Below are 24715 nucleotides of genomic sequence, written 5' to 3' on the forward strand. Positions count from 1 at the left end.
TGTTAGCACCTGTCAATCCCTGTTCAACATATAGGGTTGGGATTATAAGTTTAAATTATAGTGTTGTTGTGGTACCTAGATACCAATAACCTTTCATCTATATATCCTAATTGTATCAGCTATGAGTGGCTAAGATCGATTGGACAGTCTCTTTTACTTACATTTATATATCCTACCCCTTTTTTGGTTATATATATGTATATACTATATGCATGTACTAAATCCAGCATTGCATCATATAGCCAATACAGGCCACCTGGCCCTCTGTTTCTGACTTTAAGTCTTATAGGGTTAATTAGGAGTAAAGGGACAGCCATCACACGAGCGGGGGCGCCATTCTCGTGTTTCTTAGGGTGCCAACCTCCGCACCTAGGTAGGCACCCAGGTAGAGTGGTATCTAGGGACAGGTCACTCATTTCTACACATCGGCTGAGTGAGACACAATTAGCACAATTATATTACCTATATCTATATCAATACTACCTTTGGTGCTATTATTTTTGTTTAGTGAGGTCTAATACTAAGCGTACCTCTATATCTATATATATATATATATATATATATATATATATATATATATATATATATATATATATATATATACATATATATATAATATATATATATATATATATATATATATATATTTATATATATATATATATATGTATTATTGATGGAGGTAGTTTTCTAGTATGTTAAAATTACTTTATATGAGATTTATTGATATTTTTTCTTCCTATTATTTTTCTGCCCATTTTATTGAGGCATTTTCAGCAAGGGGGATCAATATTTAGGATTCTATTTTATTCATATGTATTAAAGGTTATATTTTAATAGGGGTTTGTTTTTGTTAAGCTGATACATATTTACCCTTGGTGTACACATTAGTTTTTAAGAACGCTGGAGGATGATCCATCAGCAGCAGCAGCTCTGGAATCACCGGTGACCGCTGGAGCATGGGCACGGAGCCCGGTATCTGAGGGGTATGATTAGAAGTGGTCCGTTTTAAAGAAAAATGAAAAGTAAGGTTGTGCTTGTTGCATGAAATAATGTATAACGGGACTGTTCCAAGTCCCTGAGGGCAGAAGCCCTGCGACACCGGAGCCTGGTACAGAATTGAGTTGAGGACATTATACTGTTTTCCCATCCCAGTTTCTTTGCGCCTGTTGCGCATCCCCTGCTGGATTGCAGGACTTAACCCTGATGGTGTTGACGGTGCTGTGAACTGGAAATAGAATGTACGTGGCTGCTCTACGGACTGTGTGTTAAGTGACTCTGTGTAACCTGAACTTTATTTACAGGAGATTAAGAGCAGCACATGTGTTTTTGAGGAGGCCATACACTGTTAAAGTAGAAAGGGGGAACCCAAACAGGAGGACCAGAGGAGTGAGCCGAGTCAGAACCGTATGGACTGTGAACGCTCCTGGACTGTCAGAGCTGTGGTGAGGTGGCCACTGGATCAATATCTTCTCTGGACACTTAAGACAGGAGAAAGACTGGTCAATGGGCCTGGCGAGTCTTGATATGAGCTGTCTGCATGTCGGGGTCCCGGAAGCAAAGGGACCAGGGTTCAGATGGACCCGTGGTGCTAATCAGCCAACCTGAGGATCGTGCCGGGTTATAAAGGACTGTGCCCATGCCTCGGCAGACTAATGTGTATTGTTGGCTAAGAGGCCATGTTATTAAAGAGACTTGAACTGTGTGTTCCAGGGTCCCAACCAAGTGGGACCGGTACCATGACCATTAATAGGGTCAGAGGCAAAAAAGAACAGACTCTTATGCAGAGTGTAACAATTTTTGAAGTTAAACATGTTTTAAACAAATGTTTTATACTGATGCTATATTCTACTGTATCTGTACTGTACTGTATCTTCTACTGTATTGTCGGGGACGACCATGTTTTGGGAGGGAAGCATGTTAGGGGTGTTATGGAGGGCTAGCTTATGCTCTGCATGCCATTGCACACTTTCCCAATAAAGCGGGTACGTTTCACATGTAAAGTGATGTGTTATGTGAGATTGTTTTATTGTGTATTAACATGTCAAACAGCATGCTTATGTATATGTACTGAATAATTTATATATACCTTTATGGGTTAGGGATAGAGATAGGGAGATATAGTGATAGAGTAAGGTATAGTATTAATAAGGGGTCATTTAAGAGTTTGAACACTGGGGGCACTGTAGAGTAAGAGATTAGATTGAGATAGGTTCAGAACTGGTTTCAGTCAGAGTAGTGGCAGTTGAGAAAGGGGGCGGGGCCAGGTTGTGGCGGGAAGAGTTTCTCCCTGAGGTAATCAGTTAGAACAGTTGAGCAGAGCTGTCAAGTTGTGAGAGGAATGAGTCTGTGAGGAGAAGCTCCAGAGTCAAGGCCCTCGGCATGACTACCACCCTGGCTCCCGTTACAGGTATAATACTATTCAGACAATACAGGGTGAGAGTAAAACAGTGTGGCAATAATTTATTGAACCACCAACAAACAATAACATATAGAACAGTCCCATCAAACACTCAAGATGGTGCACATTACAGAATTCCACCCTTCAACTGGCTCACCAGGAGTATAGCTGCTGCAACTTTTCTTCTTCCAAGGCAGACTACCCACAGCAGTGGCACCCCACTTTTGTTGGGCACCCACTGAGATGAGGTAACGACAAGCTTAGGATGCTGACAGTCCATTGATGTACAAGGCCAGGTGAATTGACTGTCCCAACCTGAATTCTCTAAACATCCTTGAGGGTTCAGTGATGGTCAATGAAGCAGCACTGCATTTCTTCAGTTGGAGCCATGATGCCATGGCTACTGTAGAGTCCCTTTAAACACATGCAGATCCTACTATTTATAGTTCACAACTTCTCTTTCAGGCATTCCTCCACAGGCTTGGGGGAAGGTTGAAGGAGGTCCTCCCTCACTGCTGGATTGTTCAAACAATATGCATAGATTGCCCTGCATATTTGCAGAGTACCAATGGGTTATCAACATATTAAACATTGTTCACTTATCCTTTGCATTTGTTTCCTAAGGATAGTAGAACAATACAAGGACATATATAATAGCTTATCAGAAGCCATTCAACAAATGGCAGCAATTGAACATTAATTCAATTGACAATAAAAGTCGACATTCATTTTCACATGAACTCTAGCTCATGTCCCTTTCCCTATTGAAATAATACATCTGGATAATTAAGAATCAATGCTGTCATCACAGAGCCCTTCCCCAAAGGTAACATCTAGGTCCCACCTCCCCTACAGTAGTGACACGCAGAGCCCTCATTATTAGTATATGACAGCCAAAGCTTCCCCACAGAAATCACACCATGGAATCATACTTTCATCCAGGGGTTCCTACCTTACCCTTATTTGGTATTCTTGCATCAAGCATTCCTACCACACTATTGTATCTTGGGCTTAGCACTTACCTAATTTATCTATCCAACCTTAAGGCAAATATATGCACATCCAGATCTGCTCTTCTGTGGGGCTACTCACAAAATTCAACAGGTGTAGATCTACTCTTCATAGATGTTTGCTAGACCAGGTGCTAATGCACCAAGCTGGTAGTAGAGATGAGCCACCTCCCCAGTGTTCGGGTTCGGTTCGTCGAACAGGGACATGTTCGACGAACTGTTTGTCAAACGTCGAACCCCATTGAAACCAATGGCAGGCAAATACAAACACATACAAACACATGGAAAACACATAGAAAACACCTTAAAAGTAGTGTTGAGCGATACCGTCCGATACTTGAAAGTATCGGTATCGAAAAGTATCGGCCGATACCGGCAAAGTATCGGATCCAATCCGATACCGATACCCGATACCAATACAAGTCAATGGGACTCAAGTATCGGACGGTATTCCTGATGGTTCCCAGGGTCTGAAGGAGAGGAAACTCTCCTTCAGGCCCTGGGATCCATATAAATGTGTAAAAGAAAGAATTAAAATAAAAAATATCGCTATACTCACCTCTCCGACGCAGCCTGGACCTCAGCGAGGGAACCGGCAGCGTTGTTTGTTTAAAATTTGCGCTTTTACTTGGTTACGTGAAGTCCCGGCTTGTGATTGGTCAGGGCGGCCATGTTGCCGGGACGCGGACCAATCACAGCAAGCCGTGACGAAATTACGTCACGGCTTGCTGTGATTGGTCCGCGTCCCGGCAACATGGCCGCCATTAACCAATCACAAGCCGGGACGTCACGGGAGGCTGGACACGCGCCCATTTTAAAAAGCGCGCGTGTCCAGCCTCCAGTGACGTCCCGGCTTATGATTGGTCACGGCGCCATGTTGCCGGGACGCGGACCAATCACAGCAAGCCGTGATGAAATTACGTCACGGCTTGCTGTGATTGGTCTGCGTCCCGGCAACATGGCCGCCATTAACCAATCACAAGCCGTGACGTCACGGGAGGCTGGACACGCGCGCTTTTTAAAATGGGCGCGTGTCCAGCCTCCCGTGACGTCCCGGCTTGTGATTGGTTGCGCCGCGGTCAACCAATCACAAGCCGGGAGGCTGGACACGCGCGCATTTTAAAATTTTAAAATGGGCGCGTGTCCAGCCTCCCGGCTTGTGATTGGTTGATCGCGGCGCAACCAATCACAAGCCGGGACGTCACGGGAGGCTGGACACGCGCCCATTTTAAAATGCGCGCGTGTCCAGCCTCCCGTGACGTCACGGCTTGTGATTGGTTGCGTCTCCCATGTGACTGCGACGCAACCAATCACAAAGCCGGGACGTAATTTTAAAATCCTTAAGGACCTGAAATTACGTCACGGCTTGCTGTGATTGGTTGCGTCGCCCATGTGACTGCGACGCAACCAATCACAACGCCGGAACGTAATTTTAAAATCCTGAAGGACCTGAAATTACGTCACGGCTTGCTGTGATTGGTTGCGTCCCGGTCACATGGGCGGCACGCAACCAATCACAAGCCGGGACTCACGTAAAGGAAAGAAAAGCGCGAATTTTAAACAAAGAACGCTGCCGCTTCCCTCGGTAAGGTGCAGGCTGCGTCGGAGAGGTGAGTATAGCAATATTTTTTATTTTAATTCTCTTTTACACATTTTTACATTAATGTTGTTTCGATACCGATACCCGATATCACAAAAATATCGGATCTCGGTATCGGAATTCCGATACAGCAAGTATCGGCCGATACCCGATACTTGCAGTATCGGAATGCTCAACACTACTTAAAAGGTGTCCAAAAGCTGACAAACTGCTCAGAAGACACAACAAACACATGGAAAAGTCACAACTACATATAGTAATGCGAAAAGAAAAGAGGTGGAGGAGTAAAAGGAGGAGGAGACACAGATATAGGCATGTCATGCCCTTCTAAAATCAAGAAAGGCTGGAGTAAAAATCTAAACTCACTCTACCAACACCCAGACGTCTTGACAAAAAATAAAATAAATAAATATCTTTAGGTAGAATGGCGGTGGGTTCATTCAGAACACTTTCCTTAGAAGACGTAGTGGTACCCCCGTTGGGAGTTGTGCCAAAAAATGAACCCAATACATTCAGACTAATCCACCATTTGTCATAACCAAGGGGCAGGTCAGTAAACGACAACATCGATGTGGAACCAAGTACAGTACTATGTACTGTACCTCCTTTGACGAGGCAATCAGGCGGGTCAAGAAGTTGGTAAGGGGCACCCTAATGGCCAAAACAGACATTGAGGGGGCGTTCTGTTACTACCTGTGCCTCCGAATAGTGTCCTCCCATTGGGCTGCTTCTGTGAAAGATATATATATAATCTGAAAAAGGAGTTTACACAACTGCCATATAAGGTATAAAAAGTATTGGCATTTATTTAGTTAACATCATAAAATACAAATAAGATATAAAATAATAAGTCACAATAAGGTTATATGAGAGTAGCTATGTGAATGGCCGATACGAGTAACAGGCACCAAATAACACACCAAAGGTAAACGACTGGAGGTCACAGGTTCAACAAACAGAGTATGTTATGAACACGTATATAATGCTAGTCCCACTGTGGACCCTCTACCAGCGATAAGTCTATAGTAATGTAAAGGACTGGACCTCACCCATTTTAAGTTGTGGTGTATATGTGGCAGCGCCAGCCCCTACGCGCGTTTCGCGTAGGCTTCTTCTTCACATAGCTACTCTCATATAACCTTATTGTGACTAATTATTTTATATCTTATTTGTATTTTATGATAACTAAATAAATGCCAATACTTTTTATACCTTATATGGCAGTTGTGTAAACTCCTTTTTCAGATTATATATGTATTGTGTTGGAGTTCTTGCTGTTCGCTTTAGGACTTATATGTGGCTCCGGTCTAATAATTTATATGCTTCTGTGAAAGAGCATACTACATAGATTGCTGTTTGCCCATGGGGTGCTCCATATCCTGCTCACTATTTGAGGTGTTTAGTTGCTTCCTCAAATGTGTCGTCATGGACGTTTGTAAGGCGGCAGATATTATCCATTACCTCGAAGACTTCTTATGCCTGGGCCCAAAAGATTTGCCACAGTGTGAAAACACGCGGTAGTCCACCTGTGAGAAGGAGAGAGCAGGAGGGAGAGTGGACACCCCAGAGCCGAGGGGTTAGATTGAGAAAGAAAGAAGGCGGTGTAGCTTGCTTCATGGGTGGGGTATGCTGCTGAGTAGCAGAAATTGCTACAAGGCCCAAAAGGATTTCCTGGGCCAGATGCTGTTACAAAATAGTAGTTAGGTAAACAGGCGGTGTAGCTTGCTTCATGGGTGGGGTATGCTGCTGAGTAGCACTAAATTCTACTAGGCCCAAAAGGATTTCCTGGGCTAGATGCCATTAAAAAATAGTACTTAGGTAAATAGGCGGTGTAGCTTGCTTCATGGGTGGGGTACGCTGCTAAGTAGCACTAAATTCTACTAGGCCCAAAAGGATTTCCTGGGCTAGATGCTGTTAAAAATAGTAGTTAGGTAAACAGGCGGTGTAGCTTGCTTCATGGGTGAAGTACGATGCTGAGTAGCACCAAATTCTACTAGGCCCAAAAGGATTTCCTGGGCTAGATGCCATTACAAAATAGTACTTAGGTAAACAGGTGGTGTAGCTTGCTTCATGGGTGAAGTACGCTGCTGAGTAGCACCAAATTCTACTAGGCCCAAAAGGATTTCCTGGGCCAGATGCCGTTACAAAATAGTAGTTAGGTAAACAGGCGGTGTAGCTGCCTTCATGGGTGGAGTATGCTGCTGAGTAGCACTAAATTCTACTAAGCCCAAAAGGATTTCCTGGGCTAGATGCCGTTAAAAAATAGTACTTAGGTAAACAGGCGGTGTAGCTTGGTTCATGGGTGGGGTACGCTGCTGAGTAGCGCTAAATTCTACTAGGCCCAAAAGGATTTCCTGGGCTAAATGCCATTAAAAATAGTACTTGGGTAAACAGGCGGTGGGTGGCTGGGCTACTCTGCTGACTAGCAGACCCTGAAGCTTTGGAGCAGACCTCTGAATCCCAGGCTATAGTATGAGTAAACATCTCTGCAGATGACCCCACCCACCTGGAATTGACGATGGCAAAGTCATGTAAAACTCAGCAAGGGGACTAAATAAGAGTCTCCATTTTTTCAAAAAATTCGGCCACAGACACCACTTAAGTGGCTTCAATTTCGCCAGAGTTTTTTAAAACAGATGGTGAGGTGATTTTCAAAAATCATCAAGCTTTTAGTCTCCCCAAGATGACACAGGGTAGAAAAGTCCTTGCGGATCCAGGATTTGTTCATCTTGATGAACGTTAGTCTGTCTACATTGTTGCTGGACAGCCGCGTGCGCTTATCTGTCAGCACACCACCAGCAGCGCTGAACACACGTTCAGAGAGAACGCTGGCTGCTGGGCACGACAAGATCTCCAAGGCGTGAGTGGCGAGCTCAGGCCATTTTTCAAGATTGGAAGCCCAAAATGAGCAAGGGTCCAGTTCCACAGTCATGGCATCGATGTTAACTTGGAGATACTCTTGTACCATCCTCTCTATGCATTGGCTGTGCGTCAGACTTCTTGTCTCCTGTGGCCTTGCAAAGGATGGTCTAAAAAAATCTTGAAATGATTGGAAAAAATTGCTGTTACCACCAGATACGATGTTACTGTTACGGTTAGAGTGATGATTCGATAGTCCCACAGTTGGCAAGTTAGAACTCAGAGATTGACTATGTGCACCACTGGTGTTTTGTGGAAAAGCAGATGTTAGATTCTGTAACAGTCTCTGCTGATACTCCTGCATGCGTGAATCCCTTTCTATGGCAGGAATTATTTCGCCAAATTTGCTTTTGTACCGGGGATCTAAGAGTGTGGCAACCCAGTAGTCGGCATTACTTCGGATTCTGACAATCCGAGGGTCATGTTGCAAGGTAGTGCAGCAAGAAGGCACTCATGTGTCTTGCGCATCCAGGAGGACCAAGTCCCTGTTGTCTTGGTGGTGGCGAGGTGAGAATCATGCTTCCTTCGTCTGCCCTCTCCCCCCAATCTCGCACACCAGAAATTTGATCAAGGTCTCCCTCATCTGATCAGTCTTCCATGCCCAGTGCCAGTTCGTCCTCCACTTCTTCCTCACCTCCTGCACCTTCCTCAACAGTTTGGCTGCTACCATGCGCCCTCGGTAATCCCTCTTCCCCAGCCTTCAATGCAAGCCACCTTGGTGCTGCCAACCTTCTTGACCTTGGAGATATGATCCCTTCCGCATATGACTCCTCCTGTTCCTCCTCTTCCTCCTCCTCCTCTTGTTCCACCACCTGACTCCGGACACTGTGTAAGGTGTGCTCCAGCATGTAAATCACCGGAATAGTCATGCTGATAATGGCATAGTCAGCACTAAACATCTTCGTTGCTATTTCAAAACTGTGCAGAAGGGTGCATAGGTCCCTGATCTGGGACCACTCCTGCAGCGTGATTTGCCCCACCACTTGAGCTCGTTGGCCCAGACTATACATCATAACGTATTGCACGAGGGCTCGTCGGACAGTGCCGACACTGCTCCTAGGCCCAAAACTATTAACTGGATTAGATGCAGTGAAAATAGTGATACACAGGCGGTGCAGTTAGTTCCACAGGTGGGCTACTCTGCTGATGTGCAGACACTGCTCCTAGGCCCAAAACTATTAACTGGATTAGATGCAGTAAAAATTGAGATACACAGGTGGTATAGTATGTTTCACAGGCGGGCTACTTTGCTGACGTGCAGACACTGATCCTAGGCCCAAAACTATTAACTGGATTACATGCAGTAAAAATTGAGATACACAGGCGGTATAGTTTGTTTCACAGGCGGGCTACTCTGCTGATGTGCAGACACTGCTCCTAGGCCCAAAACTATTAACTGGATTAGATGCAGTAAAAATTGAGATACACAGGCGGTATAGTTTGTTTCACAGGCTGGCTACTCTGCTGACGTGCAGACACTGCTCCTAGGCCCAAAACTATTAACTGGATTAGATGCAGTAAAAATTGAGATACACAGGCGGTATAGTTTGTTTCACAGGCGGGCTACTCTGCTGACGTGCAGACACTGCTCCTAGGCCCAAAACTATTAACTGGATTAGATGCAGTGAAAATTGAGATACACAGGCGGTATAGTTTGTTTCACAGGGGGGCTACTCTGGTGACATGCAGACACTGCTCCTAGGCCCAAAACTATTAACTGGATTAGATGCAGTGAAAATAGAGATACACAGGCGGTGTAGTTTGTTTCACAGGCGGGCTACTCTGCTGACGTGCAGACACTGCTCCTAGGCTCAAAACTATCAGCTGGATTAGATGCAGTAAAAATTGAGATACACAGGCGGTATATTTAGTTTCACAGGTGGGCTACTCTGCTGACGTGCAGACACTGCTCCTAGGCCCAAAACTATTAACTGGATTAGATGCAGTGAAAATAGACAGGCAGTGTAGTTAGTATCACAGGCGGGCTACTCTGCTGACGTGCAGACACTGCTACTAAGCCCAAAGCCCCAAAACGATTTACTGGGTTAGATGCAGTAAAAATTGAGATACGCAGGCGGTGTAGCTAGCTTCACAGGCGGGCTACTCTGCTGACGTGCAGACACTGCTACTAAGCCCAAAACTCCAAAACGATTTACTGGGTTAGATGCAGTAAAAATTGAGATACACAGGCGGTGTAGCTAGCTTCACAGGCGGGCTACTCTGCTGACGTGCAGACACTGCTACTAAGCCCAAAACCCCAAAACGATTTACTGGGTTAGATGCAGTAAAAATTGAGATACACAGGCAGTGTAGCTAGCTTCACAGTCGGGCTACTCTGCTGACGTGCAGACACTGCTACTAAGCCCAAAACCCCAAAACGATTTACTGGGTTAGATGCAGTAAAAATTGAGATACACAGGCGGTGTAGCTGGCTTCACAGGCGGGCTACTCTGCTGATGTGCAGACACTGCTCCTAGGCCCAAAACTATTAACTGGATTAGATGCAGTAAAAATTGAGATACACAGGTGGTATAGTTTGTTTCACAGGCGGGCTACTCTGCTGACGTGCAGACACTGCTCCTAGGCCCAAAACTATTAACTGGATTAGATGCAGTGAAAATAGAGATACACAGGTGGTGTAGTTAGTTTCACAGGCGGGCTACTCTGCTGACGTGCAGACACTGCTCCTAGGCCCAAAACTATTAACTGGATTAGATGCAGTAAAAATTGAGATACAAAGGCGGTATAGTTTGTTTCACAGGCAGCCTACTCTGCTGACGTGCAGACACTGCTCCTAGGCCCAAAACTATTAACTGGATTAGATGCAGTGAAAATAGACAGGCAGTGTAGTTAGTATCACAGGCGGGCTACTCTGCTGACGTGCAGACACTGCTACTAAGCCCAAAGCCCCAAAACGATTTACTGGGTTAGATGCAGTAAAAATTGAGATACGCAGGCGGTGTAGCTAGCTTCACAGGCGGGCTACTCTGTTGACGTGCAGACACTGATACTAAGCCCAAAACCCCAAAACGATTTACTGGGTTAGATTGTTATGACCCCAATGGCAGAGGGTCTCTGCAATAAATACCATGTCTGCAAACACAAAAAACCAGCTCATAGGGCAGTGGTAACTGGGCTGACCGTATATCTAATCCTAGCACCACAAATAGCAGCAGCCGGGGAACGTGCCTACGTTGGTTCTAGACGTCTCGCGCCAGCCGGAGAACTAACTAACCCTAGAAGGGAAAAGATAGACCTTTCTTGCCTCCAGAGAAAAGACCCCAAAAGTTGGATACAAGCCCCCAACAAATAATAACGGTGAGGTAAGAAGAAAAGACAAACGTAAGAATGAACTAGGTATTTAGCAAAGAGAGGCCCACTGACTAATAGCAGAATATAGTAAGATGACTTATACGGTCAGCAAAAACCCTATCAAAAATATCCACGCTGGATATTCAAGAACCCCCGAACCGTCTAACGGCCCGGGGGGAGAATACCAGCCCCCTAGAGCTTCCAGCAAAATCAGGAATCACATTTAGTACAAGCTGGACAAAAAATAAGAGCAATACAAATAACCAAAAAACAAGGAAGCAGGACTTAGCTTAATTTTGCATGAACCAGGACCAGCAGACAGGAGCAAACAGAAAGGACTGATTACAACGATGCCAGGCACCAGACTAAGAATTCAGGAAGTTCATATAGCAACACCCCTGGACTAACGACCCAGGTGGGTGCCAAACTAGGGAAAGACAATCTCAGAGTCATACCACTAGTAACCACAAGAGGGAGCCAAAAAAGTCTAATTCACAACAGTACCCCCCCTTTAAGGAGGGGTCACCGAACCCTCACCAAGACCACCAGGGCGATCAGGATGAGCAGCGTGAAAGGCACGAACTAAATCGGCCGCATGCACATCAGAGGTAACCACCCAGGAATTATCCTCCTGACCATAGCCCTTCCACTTGACCAGATACTGAAGCCTCCGTCTGGAGAGACGAGAATCCAAGATTTTCTCCACCACGTACTCCAACTCGCCCTCAACCAACACCGGAGCAGGAGACTCAACAGAGGGAACCACAGGTACAACGTACCGCCGCAACAAAGACCTATGGAACACGTTGTGAATGGCAAACGACACCGGAAGATCCAAGCGAAAGGACACAGGATTAAGGATTTCCAATATCTTGTAAGGACCGATGAAGCGAGGCTTGAATTTAGGAGAGGAGACCTTCATAGGAACAAATCGAGAAGACAGCCATACCAAATCCCCAACACGAAGTCGGGGACCCATACCGCGGCGGCGGTTGGCAAAACGCTGAGCCTTCTCCTGTGACAACTTCAAGTTGTCCACCACATGATTCCAAATCTGCTGCAACCTATCCACCACAGAATCTACCCCAGGACAGTCAGAAGGCTCCACATGTCCCGAGGAAAAACGAGGATGGAAACCAGAGTTGCAGAAAAATGGCGAGACCAAAGTAGCGGAACTAGCCCGATTATTAAGGGCAAACTCAGCCAACGGCAAGAAGGTCACCCAATCATCCTGATCCGCAGAAACAAAACACCTCAAATAAGCCTCCAAAGTTTGATTAGTTCGCTCCGTTTGTCCATTAGTCTGAGGAAGAAAGGCAGACGAAAATGACAAATCAATGCCCATCTTAGCACAAAAGGATCGCCAGAACCTGGAAACAAACTGGGATCCTCTGTCAGACACGATATTCTCAGGAATGCCGTGTAAACGAACCACATTCTGAAAGAACAAAGGAACCAGATCGGAAGAGGAAGGCAGCTTAGGCAAGGATACCAAATGGACCATCTTGGAAAAGCGATCACATACCACCCAGATGACAGACATGCCCTGAGACACCGGAAGATCTGAAATGAAATCCATGGAAATGTGTGTCCAAGGCCTCTTCGGGACAGGCAAGGGCAAGAGCAACCCGCTGGCACGAGAACAGCAAGGCTTAGCTCGAGCACAAGTCCCACAGGACTGCACAAATGACCGCACATCCCGCGACAAGGAAGGCCACCAAAAGGACCTAGCCACCAAATCTCTGGTGCCAAAAATTCCCGGATGCCCTGCCAACACCGAGGAATGAACCTCGGAAATGACTCTGCTGGTCCATTAAACAGGAACAAACAGTCTGTCAGGTGGACAAGAGTCAGGTCTACCAGCCTGAAATCTCTGCAACACACGTCGCAAATCCGGAGAAATGGCTGACAAGATTACTCCCTCTTTAAGAATACCAACTGGTTCTGCGACTCCAGGAGAGTCAGGCACAAAGCTCCTTGAAAGAGCATCAGCCTTCACATTCTTTGAACCTGGTAAATACGAGACCACAAAGTCAAAACGGGAGAAAAACAATGACCAACGGGCCTGTCTAGGATTCAGGCGTTTAGCAGACTCGAGATACATCAGATTTTTGTGATCAGTCAAGACCACCACACGATGCTTAGCACCCTCGAGCCAATGACGCCACTCCTCAAATGCCCACTTCATGGCCAGCAACTCCCGATTGCCAACATCATAATTCCGCTCAGCAGGCGAAAACTTCCTCGAGAAAAAAGCACATGGTCTCATTACAGAGCAACCAGGGCCTCTCTGCGACAAAACGGCCCCTGCCCCAATCTCCGAAGCATCCACTTCAACCTGAAAGGGAAGTGAGACATCAGGCTGGCACAAAACAGGCGCTGAAGTAAACCGGCGCTTCAACTCTTGGAAAGCCTCCACGGCTGCAGGAGCCCAGTTAGCAACATCAGAACCTTTCTTGGTCATATCCGTCAAAGGTTTAACAACGCTAGAAAAATTAGCGATAAAACGACGGTAGAAGTTAGCAAAGCCCAAGAACTTCTGAAGACTCTTAACTGACGTGGGTTGAGTCCAATCATGAATAGCTCGGACCTTGACTGGGTCCATCTCCACCGCAGAAGGGGAGAAAATAAAACCCAAAAAGGGAACCTTCTGTACTCCAAAGAGACACTTTGAGCCCTTAACAAACAAAGCATTCTCACGCAAAACCTGTAACACCATCCTGACCTGCTCTACATGCGAGTCCCAATCATCAGAAAAAACCAGAATATCATCCAGATAAACAATCATAAATTTATCCAGATACTTCCGGAAAATATCATGCATAAAGGACTGAAACACTGAAGGAGCATTAGAGAGCCCAAAAGGCATCACCAAGTACTCAAAATGACCTTCGGGCGTATTAAATGCAGTTTTCCATTCATCTCCTTGCTTAATGCGCACAAGGTTGTACGCACCACGAAGATCTATCTTGGTGAACCACTTGGCACCTTTAATCCGGGCAAACAAGTCCGACAACAGAGGCAAAGGATACTGAAATTTAACAGTGATTTTATTCAGAAGCCGATAGTCAATACAAGGTCTCAAAGATCCGTCCTTCTTGGCCACAAAAAAGAATCCCGCACCAAGAGGGGAAGAGGATGGACGGATATGCCCCTTCTCCAGAGACTCCTTGATATACGAACGCATTGCGGCATGCTCAGGTACAGACAGATTAAATAATCTTCCCTTAGGAAATTTACTACCCGGAATCAAATCTATAGCGCAGTCACAGTCCCTATGAGGAGGAAGAGCACTGGACCTGGACTCGCTGAATACATCCTGATAATCAGACAAATACTCAGGAACTTCCGAAGGAGTAGAGGAAGCAATAGACACCGGCGGGGAATCACCATGAATTCCCTGACAGCCCCAACTTGACACAGACATTGCCTTCCAATCCAAGACTGGATTATGGGTCTGTAACCATGGCAGACCCAAAACGGACCAAATCATGCATTTTATGCAGAACAAGAAAACGAATCACCTCCCGATGTTCAGGAGTCATGCACACGGTTACCTGTGTCCAAAACTGCGGTTTATTTTCCGCCAATGGCGTAGCATCAATACCTCTAAGAGGGATAGGATTTACCAATGGCTCAAGAACAAAACCACAGCGCTTGGCAAACGACAGATCCATAAGACTCAGGGCAGCACCTGAATCCACAAACGCCATAACAGGGTAGGAAGACAATGAGCAAATTAAAGTCACAGACAAAATAAATTTAGGTTGCAAATTACCAATGGCGACAGGGCTAACAACCCTTGTAAGGCGTTAAGAGCATGCTGATATAACATGTGTAGAATCACCACAGTAAAAACACAACCCATTCTGCCGTCTATGATTTTTCCATTCATTTCTAGTCTGAATTCTATCACATTGCATTACATCAGGTGTTTGTTCAGACAACACCACCAGAGGATTAGCAGTTTTGCGCTCCCGCAAACGCCGGTCAATTTGAATAGCCAGCGCCATGGAATCATTCAGACTTGTAGGAATGGAGAAACCCACCATCACATTCTTAATGGCTTCAGAAAGGCCATTTCTGAAATTTGCGGCCAGAGCACACTCATTCCACTGAGTAAGCACGGACCATTTCCGAAATTTTTGGCAATACACTTCAGCTTCATCCTGGCCCTGAGAAATAGCCAGCAAGGCTTTTTCTGCCTGAATTTCAAGATTGGGTTCCTCGTAAAGCAATCCGAGCGCCAGAAAAAACGCATCAATATTCGCCAATGCCGGATCTCCTGGCGCTAGCGAGAAAGCCCAATCCTGAGGGTCGCCCCGCAAGAAAGAGATAACAATTTTAACTTGCTGAGCTGAGTCTCCAGACGAACGGGGTCTCAAAGAAAGAAACAATTTACAATTATTCCTGAAATTTCTAAACTTAAATCGATCTCCAGAGAAAAGTTCAGGAATAGGTATTTTAGGTTCAGACATAGGACTACTGGTAACAAAATCTTGTATGCCCTGCACACGAGCAGCAAGCTGATCCACACTTGTAATCAGAGTCTGGACATTCATGTCTGCAGCAAGCTTAAGACACTCAGAGGTAAAGGGGAGGAAGAAAGAGAGGAAAAAAAAACAAAAACTCAGAATTTCCTTTCTTATTATCCCACTTCTGCAATGCATTAAACATTCAACTTAGGCCTGGCATACTGTTATGACCCCAATGGCAGAGGGTCTCTGCAATAAATACCAAGTCTGCAAACACAAAAAACCAGCTCATAGGGCAGTGGTAACTGGGCTGACCGTATATCTAATCCTAGCACCACAAATAGCAGCAGCCGGGGAATGTGCCTACGTTGGTTCTAGACGTCTCGCGCCAGCCGGAGAACTAACTAACCCTAGAAGGGAAAAGATAGACCTTTCTTGCCTCCAGAGAAAAGACCCCAAAAGTTGGATACAAGCCCCCAACAAATAATAACGGTGAGGTAAGAAGAAAAGACAAACGTAAGAATGAACTAGGTATTTAGCAAAGAGAGGCCCACTGACTAATAGCAGAATATAGTAAGATGACTTATACGGTCAGCAAAAACCCTATCAAAAATATCCACGCTGGATATTCAAGAACCCCCGAACCGTCTAACGGCCCGGGGGGAGAATACCAGCCCCCTAGAGCTTCCAGCAAAATCAGGAATCACATTTAGTACAAGCTGGACAAAAAATAAGAGCAATACAAATAACCAAAAAACAAGGAAGCAGGACTTAGCTTAATTTTGCATGAACCAGGACCAGCAGACAGGAGCAAACAGAAAGGACTGATTACAACGATGCCAGGCACCAGACTAAGAATTCAGGAAGTTCATATAGCAACACCCCTGGACTAACGACCCAGGTGGGTGCCAAACTAGGGAAAGACAATCTCAGAGTCATACCACTAGTAACCACAAGAGGGAGCCAAAAAAGTCTAATTCACAACATAGATGCAGTAAAAATTGAAATACAAAGGCGGTGTAGCTAGCTTCACAGGCGGGCTACTCAGATGACTATCAGACAATGCTACTAGCCCAAAAGGATTGGCTGAGCTAGATTACACCAAATGCTGTGACTAACACTTGCACAGCACTGGCTCAGACCTGCCTGGCAAAAAGTGCTAGGAACTGCTGTAACCTACCCTGAAAAGGGCTGATATTACAACTAGTCCCGACTCCTCCCAACTCCCTAAACCTCTGACAATTCGCTCCAAAAAAGCACTCTTAGTCTGTATAGCGCCCACAGCAGCAGCGGTGCCATCTAACACTAAGCTGCAGCAGTGAGGAAATGGTGGTGACGGGGCAAATGGCTGGTTCTTATAGGGCAAGGACATGTGACATACACAGCCAGTGACACATGCCCTTGCTTGTGTGCATCACATGCACATTGCTGTGTGTGTGTGCACTGCTGATAGGCTGAGAGACTGCACCGCCCCTCTGTAAATGCGGGAAAGGAAAAAAAAAAGGAGATTGGCGTTATTTCAGCACAGATCTATCCCTCGCCCACTATACACTGAAACAGTCCATTAGCAATGATAAACAGTTTTAATGTGCAAATCAAGCTAGGCTTTTGGTGAACGAACAGTTATCGAACAGAAACTCGAACAGCCGAATTTTAAGCAAATTGTTCTGGTTCGTCGAACGACTCGAACACCGCCCAAAACAGCTCGAATTTGAAATTGGCGAACAGTTCGACTTGAACACCGCTCATCTCTAGCTGGTAGACAGCTGTGAGCCACACATCGTGGACCAGCAAGCTACATGAGCTCTTGAGCCATAGGTTCCAGGGGATCCCTGGTATATATTATGCTTTTCATTTAAAATAAATGTATTTTAATACCCTCTTTTTGGTATATGTTTATTTGGCATATTAAATGTTCATGCCAGGAGATCATGGGCTAAATTGTAGAATAACACAGGAAAGTTATGTTTGCCTGTTACTATATTTTCCACCATGAAAACAGGTCATGTTCCAAGAACAATTAGATGTAATGTTATAATATCTCAACATATGGATATGTTTTTCATAATTTGTAAATTAATAATTGATACATGCAGCTTAATATTTATCAATGTACTTTGAAAAGGTCACTGCTAAAATACTGGAGGGGAGATATGTGTCACTCAGGATACTACCCTCAGTGATATGAACCTGGAAATATTCTCCAGCATACTAAGTGCTGAGAGGGGTTAATCGGCTATGTTATGGGCTGGGTTTTAGTGAATATTTAAGAGTGTGTGGGAGGCTGTTCAACATATCTCTACCCCAGGGTGTGGTTCGGATGCTAAATGGTGCAGCCTTTGGATGTATTTAGTGTTCAGTGTCTCTGGAGATGATAGCTCCAGAGCTGTGCTTGTGTTAAAGAGAGCTGAACCTTTATTTTTTCCTTGAGTGTGTGTATCCCCGCAGCCACACACTGTACTGTATGTTATTATTTTTACCATGATTATGCCAGAAGGGCAGTGTTTATCTAGTTATGCACTGGTTTATGCAGTACATTTTTTCCAATAAACCAGTGAAACCAGTAGTGTAGCTACCGGGGGGCAGAGGGTGTGGGCGCCCCAGGCCCAGTGCTCTGAGCGGGCCCACCCAGAGCTACGCTACTGTAACTGTATCGGTGCGCGCAATGCGCCGATACAGTTACATTCAGTGGCAGAGCAGGGAGAATCGATCTCCCTGCTCTGCCGTCCGGCCGCTATGGGGACCCTGAGCAGGCGGGGGGCCCGGAGCCAGCAGCAGTCATCGGAAAATCAGCTGTACCAGCATTTAGCCGGTGCTCCTTCTCCCATCATCCCCCTGTCAGTGTCGGCGTCTGACATCGCTGACACTGACAGCGGGCACGATGACGTCACTGCCCGGCGCCCGCTGTCAGGAGATCAGCGGGAGAAGCGCAGGAACCAAGAAGGAGAGAGGTGAGTATTTATTTATTTTTATTAAATGGGTGCTGCTGCCTAATTATAGGGTCTGCCTATGGGGGGGGCTGCCTTATTACTTTGTCTGCCTATAGGGGTGCTGCCTTATTACAGGGTCTGCCTATAGTGGTGCTGCCTTATTACAGGGTCTGACACTGGTGGCTGCCTTATTACAGGGTCTGACAATAGGGGTGCTGCCCCATTACAGGGTCTGACTATGGGGGTGCTGCCTTATTACAGAGTCTGCCTATAGGGGTGCTGCCTTACTACAGGGTCTGCCTATAGGGGTGCTGCCTTATTACAGGGTCTGCCTATGGGGGTGCTGCCTTATTACAGGGTCTGACTATGGGGGCTGCCTTATTACAGGGTCTGACTATGGGGGTGCTGCCTTATTACAGGGTCTGCCTATAGGGGTGGTGCCTTATTACAGGGTCTGACTATAGGGGTGCTGCCTTATTACAGGGTCTGACTATGGGGGTGCTGCCTTATTACAGGGTCTGCCTATAGGGGTGGTGCCTTATTACAGGGTCTGCCTATAGGGGTGCTGCCTTATTACAGGGTCTGCCTATAGGAGTGCTGCCTTATTACAGGATGTGACTATGGGGGCTGCCTCCATACAGGGTCTGACTATAGGGGTGCTGCCTTATTACAGTTTCTGACTATGGGGGTGCTGCCTTATTACAGGGTCTGCCTATAGGGGTGGTGCCTTATTACAGGGTCTGACTATAGGGGTGCTGCCTTATTACAGGGTCTGACTATGGGGGTGCTGCCTTATTACAGGGTCTGACTATGGGGGTGCTGCCTTATTACAGGGGCTGCCTTTTCACATGGTCTGACTATGGGGTGCTGCCTTATTACAGGGTCTGACTATGGGGGTGCTGCCTTATTACAAGGTCTGACTATGGGGGCTGCCTTATTACAGGGCCTGACTATGGGGGTGCTGCCCTATTACAGGGGCTGCCTATGGGGGTGCTGCCTCATTACAGGGTCTGACTATGGGGGTGCTGCCTTATTACAGGGTCTGACTATGGGGGTGCTGCCTTATCACAGGGTTTGACTTTGAGGGCTGCCTTATTACAGGGTCTGACTATGGGGGTGCTGCCCTATTACAGGGTCTGCCGCCTTATTACAGGGTCTGCCTATAGGGGTGCTGCCTTATTACAGGGTCTGACTATGGGGTGCTGCCTTATTACAGTGTCTGGCTATGGGGGCTGCCGTATGCTATAGAGTCTGCCTATGGGGAGTGCATTATACTATATTGTGGACTATTTGGTGCATTATGCTACTGTATATGGAGGCTATCTAGGGGGCCATCGTACAGTACGGAGATTAGAGTGTGAAGGTCATTCTACATTGTTGGAGGCTACTAAGGAGTCAGTATACTGTGTGGGTGCATTATACTGTGTATAAGAGTGCATCATGATGTGTATAGGGGAGCTGTACAAAGGGAGACTCGGGACTTTATTAAATGTAAAGTGGGCACTTATTGTTATAGGGGAACTCATGTTACTGTGGCTATCAAAGGGGCACACAAGGCATTATTACTTTCTAGGGGCAAAATATGGGCACTGTTTTCTAGGGCACTTGCACCCGGCATTACTATATTATAGAGGGGTGCTTTAGAGTTTAGAGGGCACAGAGAACCACACAGCAGGTGCAGTAATAGGGACACATACAGCAGCAGCGGCTCAGTATTGGGGTATCAGGTGCAGTAATAGGGACACATACAGCAGCAGAGGCTCAGTATTGGGGTATCAGGTGCAGTAATAGGGACACATACGGCAGCAGCGGCTCAGTATAGGGGTATCAGGTGCAGTAATAGGGACACATAGGGCAACAGCAGCTCAGTATTGGGGTATCAGGTGCAGTAATAGGGACACATACGGCAGCAGTGGCTCAGTATTGGGGTATCAGGGGCAGTAATCAGGACACATACGGCAGCAGCGGCTCAGTATTGGGGTATCAGGTGCAGTAATAGGGACACATATGGCAGCAGCGGCTCAGTATAGGGGTATCAGGTGCAGTAATAGGGACACATAGGGCAGCAGCAGCTCAGTATTGGGGTATCAGGTGCAGTAATAGGGACACATATGGCAGCAGCGGCTCAGTATTGGGGTATCAGGGGCAGTAATCAGGACACATACGGCAGCAGCGGCTCAGTATTGGGGTATCAGGTGCAGTAATAAGGACACATACGGCAGCAGCGGCTCAGTATTAGGGTATCAGTAGGATGAGGAGTCTGTGCAGGTTGGGAATAGATGGTGATGGGGCTGGAATATGAGAAGTGAAACTTGTCTTTGTTGTATTCTCTGCAGACGAGTCATTGCTGGAAGAAGTTGTTACAATGGTAAATTCAAAAAGTCCTTTGTAAGTAACCTGAGATATTATTCCACTGAGAACTAGCCTCTGGTTTCAGAGCCCAAAAATGTAAACCAAGAATGAATGAAGTACAGTGGGGCAAAAAAGTATTTAGTCAGTCAGCAATAGTGCAAGTTCCACCACTTAAAAAGATGAGAGGCGTCTGTAATTTACATCATAGGTAGACCTCAACTATGGGAGACAAACTGAGAAAAAAAAATCCAGAAAATCACATTGTCTGTTTTTTTATCATTTTATTTGCATATTATGGTGGAAAATAAGTATTTGGTCAGAAACAAAATTTCATCTCAATACTTTGTAATATATCCTTTGTTGGCAATGACAGAGGTCAAACGTTTTCTGTAAGTCTTCACAAGGTTGCCACACACTGTTGTTGGTATGTTGGCCCATTCCTCCATGCAGATCTCCTCTAGAGCAGTGATGTTTTTGGCTTTTCGCTTGGCAGCACGGACTTTCAACTCCCTCCAAAGGTTTTCTATAGGATTGAGATCTGGAGACTGGCTAGGCCACTCCAGGACCTTGAAATGCTTCTTACGAAGCCACTCCTTCGTTGCCCTGGTGGTGTGCTTTGGATCATTGTCATGTTGAAAGACCCAGCCACGTTTCAACTTCAATGCCCTTGCTGATGGAAGGAGGTTTGCACTCAAAATCTCACGATACATGGCCCCATTCATTCTTTCATGTACCCGGATCAGTCGTCCTGGCCCCTTTGCAGAGAAACAGCCCCAAAGCATGATGTTTCCACCACCATGCTTTACAGTAGGTATGGTGTTTGATGGATGCAACTCGGTATTCTTTTTCCTCCAAACACGACAAGTTGTGTTTCTACCAAACAGTTCCAGTTTGGTTTCATCAGACCATAGGACATTCTCCCAAAACTCCTCTGGATCATCCAAATGCTCTCTAGCAAACTTCAGACGGGCCCGGACATGTACTGGCTTAAGCAGTGGGACACGTCTGGCACTGCAGGATCTGAGTCCATGATGGCGTAGTGTGTTACTTATGGTAGGCCTTGTTACATTGGTCCCAGCTCTCTGCAGTTCATTCACTAGGTCCCCCCGCGTGGTTCTGGGATTTTTGCTCACCGTTCTTGTGATCATTCTGACCCCACGGGGTGGGATTTTGCGTGGAGCCCCAGATCGAGGGAGATTATCAGTGGTCTTGAATGTCTTCCATTTTCTAATTATTGCTCCCACTGTTGATTTCTTCACTCCAAGCTGGTTGGCTATTGCAGATTCAGTCTTCCCAGCCTGGTGCAGGGCTACAATTTTGTTTCTGGTGTCCTTTGACAGCTCTTTGGTCTTCACCATAGTGGAGTTTGGAGTCAGACTGTTTGAGGGTGTGCACAGGTGTCTTTTTATACTGATAACAAGTTTAAACAGGTGCCATTACTACAGGTAATGAGTGGAGGAAAGAGGAGACTCTTAAAGAAGAAGTTACAGGTCTGTGAGAGCCAGAAATCTTGATTGTTTGTTTCTGACCAAATACTTATTTTCCACCATAAAATGCAAATAAAATGATAAAAAAACAGACAATGTGATTTTCTGGATTTTTTTTTCTCAGTTTGTCTCCCATAGTTGAGGTCTACCTATGATGTAAATTACAGACGCCTCTCATCTTTTTAAGTGGTGGAACTTGCACTATTGCTGACTGACTAAATACTTTTTTGCCCCACTGTATATAAAAAATCAGATAACTAATATTAATAAGCAAGTCTGTTTAAATACATCTTAAAAAAGGACTGTAATTTGTAAATCACCATGTATATTTTGAACAGGGGGTTCTATACAATATAAACAATAAAAAAAATAATAGAGCCACCGTCTGGTGTCCAAAGTGGCAGCTCATCTTGGCACAGATAAATATCACTACAGACTACCAAAGAGGCACTAATAGAAAGGTAACCCATGAGATCACTTCCGTAATGCAGGTGTTTGGCCAGAAAAATTCTATTCATACTTGCATGATGGCATTTTCTTAGAATGGAGTCAGCACAGCTATGCTACAAGATAGTATATGTACCCTGACATACCCCTTTGGTCTTCATTTGTTATTTTGTTAATAGCATGTATAGCGTTGCAAACTGCTTCTTTCTTGCTGTTAAAAATATGTGAAGGCCAAAGAAAATTCTTAACACAAGTCTGAATACAGTTTGCCTGATTTATCATTTTTTTTAGTATTGTAAGATGTGCTTGTTTATGTGTGTATATCGTCTAACTCTTATGCATGTGTGCCATTATCACTGCAGTAGAGAAAATGTCTCTTTAGTTAATTCCATATATAGCATTTATAAAGAAAAATAATGCAAACTGGAGTTTCCTTGCACCTAGAAAATATTGTATCTGCAAATATAAACCCTCTTTCTTCTCTTCTCATATGAGTAAATCTAGGTGTTGACCTCAGACCTTCGTGAAAATTGAGCTGACCTAAAATCATTGGCAGGTAAAGTGCAGTAATAATAGAAGTTGAAAATCAATACACTCTTCTTTACAGGGTCAATCTAAAGACATTTCAGTTTCAATGACAAAATGTTATTTGTCACCAAATACAATTCTGGCATTTCTGTGCAATACATCAAAACCTGTATTATCGCATATAAGCAGTTTAATGCTCTCAGCTCAAGTATGCTTCTACCGGAGATGATATCCCAAAATAAAATTATTAAATATAGATTGATGGGAGTGTTATTAAGCAAGCATATATCTGTACATAAGCTGTAACAGCATTACACATTAATTTTTTAGATACTTTGCGCTTATAATCTACCTGATTCTTTAAATCTTGGATTGCAAAACAATAAATGAAAGATATAAAAAAAAAATTGAATATGATATATAAGAATAATATTGATAAAAGTTAAACTTTTTATGTTTTGCAATATTTACAGTTTTTAGAAGGTAATTTTTATTTTAAAAAAAGCTGATCTAAAATATACATATAGTGCATGCAAATTTATTTGCAGATTTTAACAAATATACATGCTACATTTTTACTTGAATGGAACTAATCTGTAATACTACATATAGCTTACGAACAAGTGTGGCATTATTTCTGGAAGAAATCAACTATATATTTCTAATACTCCCCTAATGGCGTAGGCTATGGATCCAAAGGTATGTCTAGAGCTCCCATGTTATTATAGTCTCACCTGCTGAGGTGTATTCTCTAAGGGTATGGCTCCACGGTCCGGAGGGGTGGCGGTATCGCCGCAGCGGCGAAGCCGCTCGGCGCTAAGCCCCGCCCCCTTTCTGGGACGCAATCATGCCGGATGTGTTAACTCTTCACATCCGGGATGATCGCTCGCTCCCATAGGGCCCTGTGATATGCCTTGAGGGGACGCTGCGTCCCCGCAAGGTGTACGGGCATGCTGCGATCTGAAAAGACGCGCAGCATGTCCGTAGTCGCAGGGCCGCCGCGTGCGGGTTTCCACGCATAGTGGAGACGGGATTTCATAAAATCCCCTCCACTATGCAGGAACATCTGGACGCTGCTTGTTTGACGCTGCAGCGCTGCGCAGCGTCAAACAAGCAGCGTTTCCTGAACGTGGAAACATACCCTAAGGCTGGTTTCACACTAGCGTTCAGCAGGGCTGTGGATGGCAGCCTTCTTTCTCCATTAAGCCCCACCCACTGCCGCACCTCTTCCTTCAGCTCCGCCTATGTCTGCAT

This window comes from Ranitomeya variabilis, chromosome 5 (genome assembly GCF_051348905.1).
Source record: "Ranitomeya variabilis isolate aRanVar5 chromosome 5, aRanVar5.hap1, whole genome shotgun sequence".
Lineage (NCBI taxonomy): Eukaryota > Metazoa > Chordata > Amphibia > Anura > Dendrobatidae > Ranitomeya > Ranitomeya variabilis.